The following is a 14,045-nucleotide window of genomic DNA, read 5'->3' on the forward strand; positions in this document are numbered from 1 at the left end:
CCACCTGTTTTTTTAAATTAGGGTTGATTAGAGCTCAATCACGCCCATCCATTTATGACGCAAATCTCAAGTTCAAGCAGAGACTACAAAGTCAAAGGCATTTACTCTCAGCCACTTTACAGAAAAAGGAATTGACTCCTAGGTTCTGTGTCTTGTCTTCGGTGATAGTACACTATTATGTTAACTACAACTTTATAGGAAGTCTTGAACTCAAATGGTCTAGTTCTCCAACTTTGTTCTTTTTTCAGATTGTTTGGCTATTATATATCATTTGCCCTTCCATGAGTTTTAAAATTATCCTTTCAATTTCTACAAAAGATAATGTGGAATTTTCTTAGGGTGTTTTGGATCTGTAGATCCAACTGGAGAGAGTCAACATTTTAACAATATTGAATCTTTTAATCCTCAATAACCATGGAATGTCCCTGAATATATTTGAATTATTCTTAACTTCTCAGAGAAATGTTTTGATGTTTTCAGTTCATATGTCTTGCATATATTTTCTTGAAGTATGCATGAGTTTTTCATATTTATACACTGCATATACATATATATATATCCTCAAATAGTCCAGGATGCCATGAACTCATTATGTAGCTGACTGAGGATGAGCCTGGATTTTTGATCTTTCTGCTTCCACATCCTGAGTGCATGTAGCATTATGTCTGGCTTTATGTAGTGTTAGCACTGAACCTAGGGCTTCACATATGCTAGGCATGTAGTGTACCAGCTGAACTACATTCCCAGCTCAGTATTTTATATTTCTGATGTAGTTTTACTGCCTTGTTTTCAATTGTTGATATTCTATAGACATGCAGCTAATTTTTGCGTTTTGTATTTTTTCCATCTTTGTCATATTTACTAGTATGTACCAATCTCCCAGAACCAATTGTATAAGACTTTGATCTATAGAAGTGAGTGAATTTATTGTTTTGGCCTTTCCAATCTGTATATATTGTCTTGTTTTTGGCAAAGACTTGTGGTGCAATGCTGACTCATGATCCTTGCTCTTTCTCCACGAAGCGTGACATAAGCTGTTCCCACACATGGTTTGTCATGTATAGTAGGGTCCCACCCCATCCTCATTTGCTGAGAGACTTCATCATGAATGGGTGTTGGCTTTGGTCAGCTGCTTCTTCAGTATCTAGTATCTAGTATCTAGTATCTAGTGTGATGACCAGGTGATCCTACTGTAGAAGGGGTGTGTGTTTTTCCTCCCAGCCCCAAGCTCTCAGAACAATGACTCATGAGACTCAAAATACATTACAAATACCTAGGACATATATCTAGGCTCTTCTCTGACTAGCGCCCAACTTAAAACAACCCATTTGTACTAATCTACATTTTGCCACGTGGTTGGTTACCTCGGCTCAAGTACCAGGTGTCTGTCCTCCTCACTTCTTCTTGGATGAATCACCCACACCTGGCTCTATTCCAGAATCCCACTTTCTGTTCAACCCTTTTCTATAGGCCATTGCTTTTTAAATTTGCAGTTTAATGCATTCATACAATACCCAAGATATCATTTCTACATCCCACCCTGTGCTTTCAGTCTGTCGGTAAATAACTTAGAACAGAGACCCATAAGGTGCAAAAGATGGAGCTTCTAGGATGCTGAGCCTCCTTCAGGACTTTTATTTTTATTTTTTATTTTAGTTGACTGTTTTCTGTACTACAGGATTGAACTCAGGACCTCAAGTATGCTAGGTGAGAGTTCTGCCACTACCCTATGCCCCTGACTCTCCCCCAGGAGATACACTTAGCCCCTTAGAAGGCTTGTCTTCCCCCTTGAGGCCCATGGAAGACAGTCTGTGCACAGCTCCATCTGAACAGTAATTTGCCTTTGTTAAGACTTCAGAAATAAACCCCACTGTGAATTTTCTCATATTCTGTATGTCTCACTGCCCACGACTGTCCAGAGTCAAAGGCCTGTATCTTGGGTGAGAAATGATTGTAGTTTTGTTGTAATGGCCCCCGAGAGGCCTGTGGTCAGCAACAAAGCTGTGGAAGAACCTAGAAGGGTGCTGTTGTGAGAGAGCGAGTGTCGAGAGGAAACACCTGCACTGCTGAGGCAAGTTAGCCTGCCCCATGTGCAAGGCCTCCTTCTACCAACTCCTCTGGCCTCCCACCCTCCTCCTGAACTTGTTGGCCAGCTCTTCTCTAGCCTGGCTCTCCTTCTGCAAACCAAATGACTCCTGGAGATGATGTCTTCTGTTCAAAAATGTGCTTCAAATGTCCCTTGTGTCCAGTGACTCCAGCTAACAAAAGCAGATGGCCTCTTTCTCTGGAAGGTTTTTCCCACAGGAATTAGGTTTACCCAGTATTTGGAATTCTCCAGGTTTCCTGCCAATGCCTGCACAATCTCTGTGACACTCTAAATTAACAGTCTATCATGAGTGGAAGTGAATTCCCCAAGACAATTCTGATTTTAGTCTTTATTCTTTTGTTCTCTTGAACCAGGGTCTTGCTGTATAGCCCAGGTTGGTCTTGAACTCACCATCTTCCTAGAACAAATTCCAGGATGATGGGGTTAAAGGTTACCCCTGAGTCCTATTATAAGGGCATCAAATCCCCTTGTTAATAAATGCCCGTTCCTTACTATGCATTAGTGACTAACACTGAAGCCAAACGGAGAACTTTACCACAAAAGACATTGTGGGAAGATTTCCAGAGTATCAAAATACCTACTAGCCATGATCAATGCCTGTAAAATTTCACATTGAGACGCTGAGGCGGGGGGATTGTGATACCCTGTCTTAAACGACAACCACTACCAGAAAGAGAAAGAGAAGAAACTCTGAAGTTCTTGTGCAGCTCTCACTGAACATGTGCTGAGTGACGTCCGCTACAACTAGAGGGAGGAGCCTCCCTGAGGTGACACAATATCTGGAAGGATGCTCTACAAGCACCCCCTCTCATCAGACTTGTGTCCCAGTCAAATTTGGTAAGATGCTCAGGTGGGCAGGTTTCCTCAGAAATCCAAAGAAGCAGATCACTTTCTTTACCTCAGGCAGCTATTGTGTTTGTAAACATGAAGAAATGAAAAAAAAAATGTTCATTTAGTGACTCCTCTTCTCTCCCCTCCCTTCCCCTCCTCTCTTTCCTCCCATCCCCTTCCTCCCCTTTCCTCTCCTTCCTTCTCCTCCTTTCTTCTTCACTCCCTCCTTCTCTCTTTCACTCCCCTCTACTCCTCTCTTCTTTCTTCTGCTCCTCCAGCCCCTACCTCCAAGAGCTGTCATCATTATGAAAGACCCTGGAGGGAAAAAAAAAAAATAGAGAATCTGGTGAGGTTTGTTGCCAGGAAACCACACCTTGTATTTCAATAATGTCAGTTTCTGGGTCTTTTCCCTCTCTTCTCACCAGAAGACTATGTTTTTGCTTTAGTTTATTTTTTTTTAAATAGATAAGACATTTACATGGTTCAAAGATAAAAAAGTACATAAAGCTTTAAACCAAACTCACAGTCCCTCCTACCTCAGCACTCAGATTCTATTTCCGACAAATAACCAGGGCTAGTTATTTCATGTTTAGCCTTCTGACTATTTTGAAGTATATGAGTGTTTGCCTGCATATATGTCTGTTTATGATGTGTGTGCCTGGTGTGCTCACAGGCCAGAAAAAGTCCATGAATCCTTTGGAACTGGAATTACAGGCAATTACGAGCTGCCATTCAGGTGCTGGGAATTGATCCAGGTCCTTTGCCAGAGTGGCCTATGCTCTTAACAACCAAAGAAGACTAAAGACTATTTTGCTTTATAAATTTACAGTCGTTGATTAAGTTAATTTTCTTTAAAAAACTTTTTACACATATGTATGTATGTATGTGTATAGATGTGTGCATTAGTTAGGGTTCTCTAGAGTAACAGAACTTGTATAGTGACTATATATATGTGTATGTATGTATGTATATGGAATTTATTACAATTGCTTATACGCTGTGGTCCAGCTAATCCAACAATGGTTGCCTTATGTTCTAAGAATCCAGTAGCTGCTCAGTCCACAAGGCTGAATGTCTCAGCTGGTCTTCAGTATACGCCAAAATCCTCCTCTAATGCCAGTGAAGGAATGGACTTTCTAGAGAGGCGAAAGCAAGCAGGCAAAGAGCTAGACTTCCTTCTCCCGCGTCCTTTTATATAGGCTGCCAGCAAAACGTGTGCCTCAGATCAGAGGTGGGTCTCCCCACCTCAAAGATCCAGATTAGAATTGGACACACCCACTTTAAGTTAAACAAAGACTTCTCAAAAATGTGCCCTGCCATTTGGGGTTTTAGTTAATTCCAGAAATAGTTAAGTTGACAACCGTGAATCGCCATCATGGGGCGTTTTGTCTACATATATGTCTGTGCACTCTATGCATACCTAGCTTTCATAGAAGCTAGAATAGGGTGTTTGATCCCCTGAATGGTTGTGAGCTTCCATGTGGGTGCTCTGAAAGAGCAGCGAGTGCTCTTAACTGCTGAACCATCTCTCCAGCCCTCAACTCCCCTTTGGTAAACATTTAGATAAGTTCAGGCCTTTAGCTACTATGGACGGTGTTTTATAAATAACCCTTGCACGATGTATTTTTTCATATGTGTGTATACATGAAAGATATACTTCTGGGCTCAAAGGGTATATGTGAAATTTTACTTCACTTGATGATGTTGAGATCCATGGACCACATCTATTACAGTGTTTGCGGAGCGTTCCGTTACCTTGTGATGTCATAAACTGTCTTAGTTTGTGTAAAGATATTTGAACTCACCCAGTTGGATTTCTCAGTACTGCTGTCATCATTTAGGCAATGCATGACTGTATTTGTATTTCAGATAGATATTGTGAATTTCTCATTGTAAAAATTAAACCAATATATATTCTCATCAAAAATATTTAAACCAAGGCTTGTAACACACACACATAATTTCAGTTACACAGGAGGCTGAGGTGGGAGGATGTCGACTTGAAGGTCAGCCTGGGAAATTTATTGAGACCCTGTCTTAAACAAACAAAAACAAACAAACAACAAAAAGAATGGGTTATAGTTCAGTGATACCAGCATTTGTGGAGTCCTAGATTCAAAAACACTGTAAACTTTTTAAAGAGTTCGCTATCGGCTGGGGAGATAGTTCAGTATAGCAGAGAAAGCACCAGAATTTAAGTCCTCAGGTTCTGTAAAAATGGGACAGGAGTAGCCACTGTTTGTAATCCCAGTGACAGGAGGCAAAGTCAGGGCATCTCTAAGGCAAGCTGGCTCTCTACTGTGTGTCACATTCACACACACACACACACTTCCTCTTTTCTGCCATGGTACTGATATTTCTTATTGATTTGTTTTCAGCTTGTCATTTATCTTTTCACTTTGGTTTTTTGTTGCTTTCTCTCTGGTTGGGGGAATGTATCTTTATTTCTAAATACTTGATATCAAATTTGTAAAATTTGAAAATTTATTGTCCTTTAATTCCAGAACTGGGAAGGCAGAGGTAGGCTGATCTCTGAGTTAGAGGCCAAGATAGTCTACAAAGTGAGTTCCAGAACAGCTAGAAATACACAGAGAAACTCTGTTGCTAAAAACATATGTATATGTGCATATATAATTTGTTTTAATATTATTTTATTTATATTTATATGTGTAATATATATTTATATTTATTAGTATGTAATATAATATTTGTATTTTATATTATTTATTTTATTGAGACAACATGCTCTTACTATGTAGTTTTGGCTGGCCTAGAACTTGCTAAGCAGACCAAGTTTAAATTGAACTAACAGAGATCCCACTGCTTTGGCCTGCCTCCCGAGTGGTCTGCTTAAAAGTGTACATCATCACACCTGGCCAGATATTTGGACTTTTGTGTTATAGTTAAAAAAAGATTAGCTCTATGGAAGGTTATAACTTCTATGTTATAGTTAAAAAAGATTAGCTCTTGGTAATATCAAAAAAGCATCTGAAAATCTTTCCATGGTCTGCCCTAACATTTTATGCATTTATTTTCATGGAGATATTTTCTATTTATATATAATTTATTCTGTGTGAATGTGCTTCCAGTGGCTGACAGCAAGACTTGTCTAGTCTTTTCTTTCTTCAGCATAATTCCTTGGGGGGGGGGGGGCGTGTGTATCCCTGTGGCAGGCTTGTTTCCGAGCAGTATTAAAACTTAGCAGTGCAGAGCTCTCCAGGGCCACCCGGACGTTTCTATGACAATGGCAGAGAGGCCCTCTTACTGGCACTCACCCCACACAGCTTCAGAGACAGTCTCCTTCTCAGGGACTTGCCCACATGGGACTTGCCTGCCCAGCCCCCACAGTGCCTGGCTCCAGAGCCACAAACGAGGCGAGTGCGGCGGCTCAGAACCACCGCACTCAGGGGTGGAATTAGGCTTTGGGCCTGAATAAATAATTAGAAATTGGCTGCTGAGAGAATGTCCCTGATGATTGCTTGCTCTGGAATTTTTCTGGGTGCCACACAGAGTTTTATTACCCAATTAAAATACAGCAGATTAAGTAGTGCAAAAGGAAGATGAAGCGGGCAATAAATTTGCTGTGGAATGGGTTGTGGAGGGCCCAACCTGAAAGGCATGAATTTATGGTTCAGAGAGAATTGAGAAATAGAATAATCTAGTTTCGCCAGAAGGAATCACTAGCCACGCATATGCTTCAAGAGAGACAAAAGGTCTGCCTTGGGGAGTAAGGGTGACAGTGGGAGGTTGGAGGCATGGACGGTGGGAGAGGAAGGCATGTTTCTGAGCAAACGGCCTGCATGAAAAGAAAGTGGAGGTGAGGCAGCATGGAGGAGCCTTCTGCAACTTGTAGCTGTTTGTGATACACCAGAACGGAAATCGACATTTGAAATTTGGTAAAGTCCTCTTTTTTTTTTTTTTTTTAAGACAGGGTTTCCTGGACTCACTTTGTAGACCAGGCTGGCCTTGAACTCATGGAGATCCACTGCCTCTGCTTCCCAGAGTGCTGGAATTACAGGTGTGCAGCATCATGCCTGGCTGGTGGTGTTCATTCTTGCTCATTGCACGTAACCACAAGTTCAAAGCAAGCCTGGGCTAGTGTGACCCTGACTCAATATACCAAAACCACACACACACACACACACACACACACACACACACACACACACAGACACCCACCACCACCAACAACGGCGAAAAAAGTGCCAATCAAAGACAGGAATGCCAGCTGGATTGGATTTGGACCCAAGACTGTGTCTCCAAATACATTCTGGCGTACTGGGTGTCTTAGCGTTTTATTGATGTGAAGAGACGCTATGACCACAGAATTGGAGCTGGCTTACAGTTTCAGAGGTTTAGTCCATTGTTATGGCGGGAGACATGGAGGTGTGCCGGCCGACATGGTGCTGGAGAAGGAGCTGAGAATTCTAGGTATTGATCGGCAGGCAACAGAAAGAAACTGTGTTTCCTGGGCGGAGCTTGAGCATAAGAGACCTCAGAGCCCACCCCCACAGTGACACACTTCCTTCAATAAGGCCACACCCCCTCCACCAAGGCCACACCTCTTAGCGGTGCTCCCTGTGGCCCAAGCATTCAAACCTCTGAGTCTATGGGGGCCATTCCTATTCAAACCACCACACTGGGCTCAGGTTCCCAACTCAGGAATTTTGTAGGGGACAGCATTTGACCCGCTGACTTTTCTTGGAGAACAACCATTTCCCTACCATGCACGCTGTCTCCCCTTCCATTCCCAGAGATTATTCCTGGTCTATCTTCAGTTCTGTAGCAGTTCACAGCAGAGTTTGTTGTGAGCTGTGGGAACTGTGTTGTTCAGGGCATTCAGTCCTCATCCTCAGTGAGGGGCTACTATGCTTGTCCTGCTCTCGAAGATGCGGAGGTGACTGTTTCTCTTCAGAGATGAAGAGAACCTTGAGCTAGCCTCTGACCTGGCGTCCCACTTCGCCTTAGGTGGTGGCTGGGTATTGTGTCTGGGATAGCCAATTTGCCGCACATACCTTCTGAGGGGGATCTGAATGTGCCTGTGCACAAGCTTATCATGTATATTCTCGGATTCTGGCAGAAACTATCCAACTGTTCTTATGTGTTCTGGAGCTTTGAGCTTTCCTTGCTGCTGGACTCTGAGCAAGACGAAGCTCAGGTACTACAGCGTGTGTCTCTGAATCGTGTTCCCATCCATGACCCTGCACAGCGGATGAATAACGAAGATGGTGCCCCGTGTATCAGAATGGCTGTACATCCCAGAGCTTGCCCCTGAACCCTAGCCTGTGTCTGCCAACAGGGCTAAGACCAGCTCCTCACAGGCCAGCTCGTGATTGATGTTTCTGGCACAGGCCGACCCCTGCGTCTAGAGAGCCGTCCTTGATTGCTGGTAGGTGCGTGAACTGGTTCTGTTCACTTGCCCTCTCATTCATTTATTCTGCAAACACCAGCTGAACAGCTGCTCAAGACCAGCTAATCTTCTAAGAGATAAGGATGTGGCTACGAGACCGCCCCTGTGCCTGGCCATCCCAGGTTACTGCTACATTTCACACAAGTACTTGCAAATTTACAAAAATGTGAACTGCTTGCTAGTACGTTTCAAACCCCTCTATCGCTGTGTTTCATCAGCCGTTATGAGTCTCCTCAGCTCACCGCTCCTTAAGAGTCATAAGGTTCTACACACTCTTACAGAAATCAAGGCCCTGTGATCTGTTCCCTGTGTCAGCAAATGTGTCACGAGATAGTCATAAATTGATGTGTCAAGCCTTGTGCCTATGCCGGGCATTAAGAGAACTAGATGAACTGGACATGCGATCTCAGCTTTCCGGGGGAAGTGGTGGAAGGTAGTTTCAGTGTGCAAGGCCAGAGTGGGGCAGTGAGATTTACCTGGGAACTTGTGATTAAATACATGCGAAAAACTAGGGAGTCATACATAAGTCCCTCAGAACATTGTCCAAAGAGGCCGTCCACTGCTCTCAGGGTCCCGCCAACTGCTACCCATTTCTGCACTGACTCCTGGGAGCCGATTTAGACATGGGACTGTGAGGAGTCATTGCGAATGGAGTTCATGCTGGCATGTCAGTGACATTTCTTGTTGGTGTGATCCAATGTCTGACAAATTCAGTGGAAGGAAGTTTGATTTTGGCTCCCAGTTTGCAGTATGGTCGGCTGTGACAGGGCAGGCATGGTGGATACCACTGGACCAGCCGAAGTGTGAGGCGGCAGCTCTTTGAGCCATGGTTGGGGAGCTGGCAGGTGAATGCTGGAACCTCAGCCCACGGCATGGTGCCACTGTCATTCAGGGTGGGTCTTCTCTCCTCACTTAAACCTCCCTGGAAAAGCCTTCACTGGTATCTCCAGGAGTGGGAGAGTGTCTCCTAGGAGATCCAAATCCCATGAGTTCCCAAGGAAGATTTAAGGCTACTGTTGGAGGATGTTTTTTTGTGTACTGTGTATTCAGGCTGGACCTTGGCATTGTCATTATTTTGAAGCATCTCCTGAATCAGTGTTCTGTAAAACATTGTTCTCCATCACTTCTGATTGGTCAACTAAAGAGCTGAACAGCCAACAGCTGGGCAGGAGAGGAAAAGGTGGGACTTCTTGGCACACACATGTGTGTGTGAGTGTGAGTGTGCGTGTGTATCTCAGTTGGGAACCAAAGAGTCCCCAAGGGGACACGGATGAAGAAGGAGGTGCCAGGGATAGACTAAGATGGCAGGTAATGGGCCATGTGGATGGGACGTAGGCCAGGCCAGTATTATCAGGGTAGAATAGCTGACAATCAGCCATGGTGTCTGAAGCTCTTAATAAATATAAAGGTCTCTGTGGCATTATTCAGAGCAAGGGTGGGCATAGAGAACCCTTACATTTACAGGCTACTCTACTTTTTTGCTGTCCCAAAGTTATGAATAAACTTTTTTTAAAGAAAAGATAGTATTTATTTTTTTATTAAGCAAAGCAATTATGTTTTTCCATTTTGAATATTGTTTATATTCATATAGAAAATGTAAAAGAAAACAGCTGATGTCTTTTCCTCCAATAGTTTTCAGTGTCTAGATGCTTGTTTTGTTTGTGTCCATGTTCATTTTAAATAAACGTCTTCTGTGTGAGGAGGAAAGCTCTGGGGCCAGACTGCTAGCTCTCTAAAATGTCTCCTTAAAGTCTTTTCAGGGATTTATCCAAATAAGAAAGCCAGGCAATATAATTAAGTGAACATGGTAATTGGGTCAATTCATGGTGATAAAATCTCCCACATGGTGAAAATAAAGCCTAAAGTGATAGCCAACAAATAGAACATAAACTTGGGTGATTATGGATGATGCTAAGGACAAAGAACTAGAGCCCCACTGGGTTTTCCTAAGTGTATCAAAATGAAGAGCCAACCAAGCATCCACAAGATTGCCAGACAGTGAGGGCAGGCACCAGAGAGCAAAGGAAGGGGGTAACAATTTCTGTGCATCACATTAATATGTGAAATTGAATGAAAATAAATCTCCAAGTCTGGTAGCATTTATCTCAATGTCAGCAGGGGACCAGAAAGCCAAAAATGTAAATTGTTCCTCAAATTAAGTGATTTGTCATGGAAAATGGACTGTTGTAAATTTGTTTAATTCTGCACTTCTCTTTGTCAGCTGATATTGAGGAAAAAAAACAGGTAAGTAGGTGGTAGCACACCTTGTGTACAAGAAAAGAAAACTGTCCCCTCAGATGGACTTTATCGGGACCTATTAATTGTCTACCCAGATTAAAAAATATATTTGGCAGCCTCCAAAATGAAGTTCAATCCTTTTGTGACTTCTGACTGAGGCAGAAACTGCAAGTCACATTTTAATGCACCTTCTCACATTTGGACGAAGGTCTTGTCTTTCCCTCTTTCCAAAGAGCAGAGACAGAAGTACAATGTTTGATCTATGCCCATTTGAAAGGATGTTGAAGTTCAGGTTGCCTGAGGACACCACGAAGGCCAGCAGATCGGCAAAGCGGTCTGAGTGTACAGGAAGAAATACATCCGTTGAACGGGTGCAGCAAGAAAGGCTGATGCCACATCTGTCCGTGTGGACACCCACCCCAGCAAAGCAATAATGACCAGGCTAAAGCTGGACAAAGATCACAAAATGATCCTGAAGAGGAAATCCAAGACTCTACAAGCAAGAAAGGAGAAAGGCAAAACCAAGGAAGAAATGATCAAGAAGATGCATTAAAGACTGCTTAAGTTAAACTAAAACAACAAAAACTATTATTTTATGTGTATGAGTGATTTGCATGTACAGATGTATACCATGTGCATGTAATGCCCCAGGGTACCAGAAAAGGGTACCACTAGATTCCTTGGAACTAGAGTTACAAATGGTCGTGAGTTGCCTTGTAGGTGTTGAGAAAGGACACCTCCTCTCTGGAAGCTCCAGCCTGTAGATATTTTGGTTTTGATTCCTTTCTTTTGAGACAGAGTCCAGGCTGGGGTGGTCCAGGCTGGCCTTGAATTTGAGCCCCTTCTCTTTCGGACTCACAGTTGGCTGGGATTACAGGCATGCAGCACCACACTGGCCAGGATGCTGGTGCACGCACTCACAATCCCTACCTTCACTCTGGGTACCTGAAGTAGATTGTAGGATGGATACAGAGGATAACGTTAATGGCCCACATAGGGGTGTGAGGAAGTCATCTCAAAATTCTACCCTAGCTGCTCTTATAGGCGGGCTCAACTACTGGACCTCTAAGACGATTGACTTTGAGGACATTCCTCCCACTCTGCCTCCAGCAACGCCACCCTCGACAGTTAACTAGCATACCGTCTTTCCATTACTGAGTAAGCCACTCATTTGCCTTGGTGAGGGTGTGTTTGCTTTACTCCTCTCCTAACTTAAAAAAAACTTTCCAGCAACCATCATGGCAGCGGGAGTGTTCCATGCAACGCTCCTGACAAAAACACCGAACAACATAAGCATGGCAAAACCATTACAACGTTCGAGATCAGGAAACTGATACTGATAGGTTCATCAGGAGGGAAAATTTTCCTTTATATTACCATGGTGAGGAACATTTAACAGGAGGCAGATTAGCAACCGGAAAGCTCCTGTATGTGAAGCCCTAAATATCGGAAGACAGGAGTTTATATATCACGCTGGTAAGGGAAGCTGAACTGTGTGGTGTTTCCAAGGATGGAGGGTCGTCAGCTTGCCACAAGCTAGAGCCATTTGGGAAGAGGGGCTGTCACTGAGAAAATGCCTCCATCAGATTGGCCTGTAGCAATGTCTGAGAACATTTTCTTAATTAATGATTGATGTGGGTGGCGCCACCCCTGGGCAGGTGGTCCTGGGCTGTGTATAAACAAACTGAGCTAGTTACGGAAAGCAAGCCGGTGAGTATACTTCTCCGTGATCTCTGCTTCGGTTTCTGCCTTGAGTTCCTGCCTGGACTCGCTTAGTGGAGTATGATCCCCAAGTTGGTTTGGGGGCCAGTGTTTTCTCACAGAGACAGACGGCAAAGCAAGACAGACAAAGCTGCTTTCCACGGTTCTTTGGGAAAGGATTCCCATCTAGAGATGTTCCCAATGTCTTCAAGCCAGTTCCAACCCTCTAACCTACAGCTAGTTCTCTGTCGGGATTGGCCAGCTACCATGATGTGTCTTTTTGAGTGAAGGGCTCCAGTCTATTTGGGCATGGTGGCACACACCTGTCATCCCAGGACTCACCAGACCTAGGTAAGAAGATTACATTCCGAAGCAAGCTCCAGCCATGTAGTGATCTGGGTTTCAAGGAGAGCAGGAGAAGAAGGAGAAAAGGAGGTAAAGAAAGAAGATGAGAGAAAGAAAGAAAGAAAGAAAGAAAAAAAAGGATCCATTTTGGAGTCACTGGTTACATATATCATCATGCCTCATTAATTTTTCAGTTTTGTTCAATCTAGAACAGTTCTGTAGTCTTTGGCTTCCAAGATCTTGGTGGTTTTGAAGAGTAAAAGTCAGTTATTGTGGCAAAACGTATAGTCAGTGAGTGTCTGTCTACCCACCTGTACTGGCTGAGTCTTTCACTGAGGATGACTATGAAGTGACCATCCGCTGTGAGTTGAACTGTTGCGAGAAGGGGTATGCAGTCTATATATTGGTTTATGGCTCCTCCTTTAGGAGAGGCCCTTGGAGCCTCGAGGGTTTAAGAACCCAGATTTTGGGGAGGATACCTGAGTTCAGGTCCCAGCTCTGGCACGTACTTCTGTTAAATTTTCAGGGTGCTACTTCACCTTTTTATGCTCCTCAGAAAGGGAAGGGGACACAAATGCCCCCCCCCCCAGCTGGGCACGGCAATGCATGTGTGAAATCTTAGCACCGGGGACTGAGGCAGGAGGTTGTGACTTTCATCCTAGCCTGAGACAGATGGCAAACCTTATTTTTATACAATGAATGAGTGGACAAACAAAATAGAGATGGTCCTATTATTTAGAACTCCTGTGAAGATTAAAAGTAAAATGCTTCCAAAGGAATTAGACACTGCTGGACATATAACATACAATCATAGTCACATGCTTTGGGGACACAAGTCAGGGCAAGTACACACATACATACACACACACACACACACACACACACACACACCCCTATCTAAATAACCTGCCATAGACATTTGTTAAAATGAGTTAATGCTAATAAGTCTGATTAAATGTCAGTAATATGTGTTTGAAATTAGGCATTCTTTGCATGAAGGTGCTCAGATCATCCTAACAGAAAAAAGCAGGATGGCGTTTCAACTCAACCTAACCCCCAGCCCCCACCAGTTTTCTACAGCATAGCTAAAATACACTAAGACTCCTGAAGGGCCTCTGGACGCGCCACCATAATATATCCACTTTCTATGAAAATTGCTTTCAGCGGAAGGCATCTCATTTCCTGCAATCCCTTATCTGCCCAAGAGCAGAGGCTTCCCCTTAAAGAAATCAATTTTCACGAGCCCCGACCCCGTTAGGATCCATTCTCATCCTCTGAGTTGAGACATCTGTGCCATACCCAGATGGACCATGTCACAGACAGCCATCCTCTCTGTTCTCCAGGGAGACATTCATCTTCCAAGAAGTCATTCATATGTCTGTACATGTCCTGTCTTTTCTAAGAAAGCCACTT

General features: G+C 43.5%; 1 pseudogene; it reads left to right on the plus strand.

Moving 5' to 3' along the window:
* The first annotated feature begins 10,710 nt into the window (after positions 1-10,710).
* LOC110548280 (ribosomal protein uL24-like) lies at positions 10,711-11,139 on the plus strand (annotated as a pseudogene).
* The last annotated feature ends 2,906 nt before the right edge of the window (positions 11,140-14,045 follow it).

This window comes from Meriones unguiculatus, chromosome 20 (genome assembly GCF_030254825.1).
Source record: "Meriones unguiculatus strain TT.TT164.6M chromosome 20, Bangor_MerUng_6.1, whole genome shotgun sequence".
Taxonomy (NCBI): domain Eukaryota; kingdom Metazoa; phylum Chordata; class Mammalia; order Rodentia; family Muridae; genus Meriones; species Meriones unguiculatus.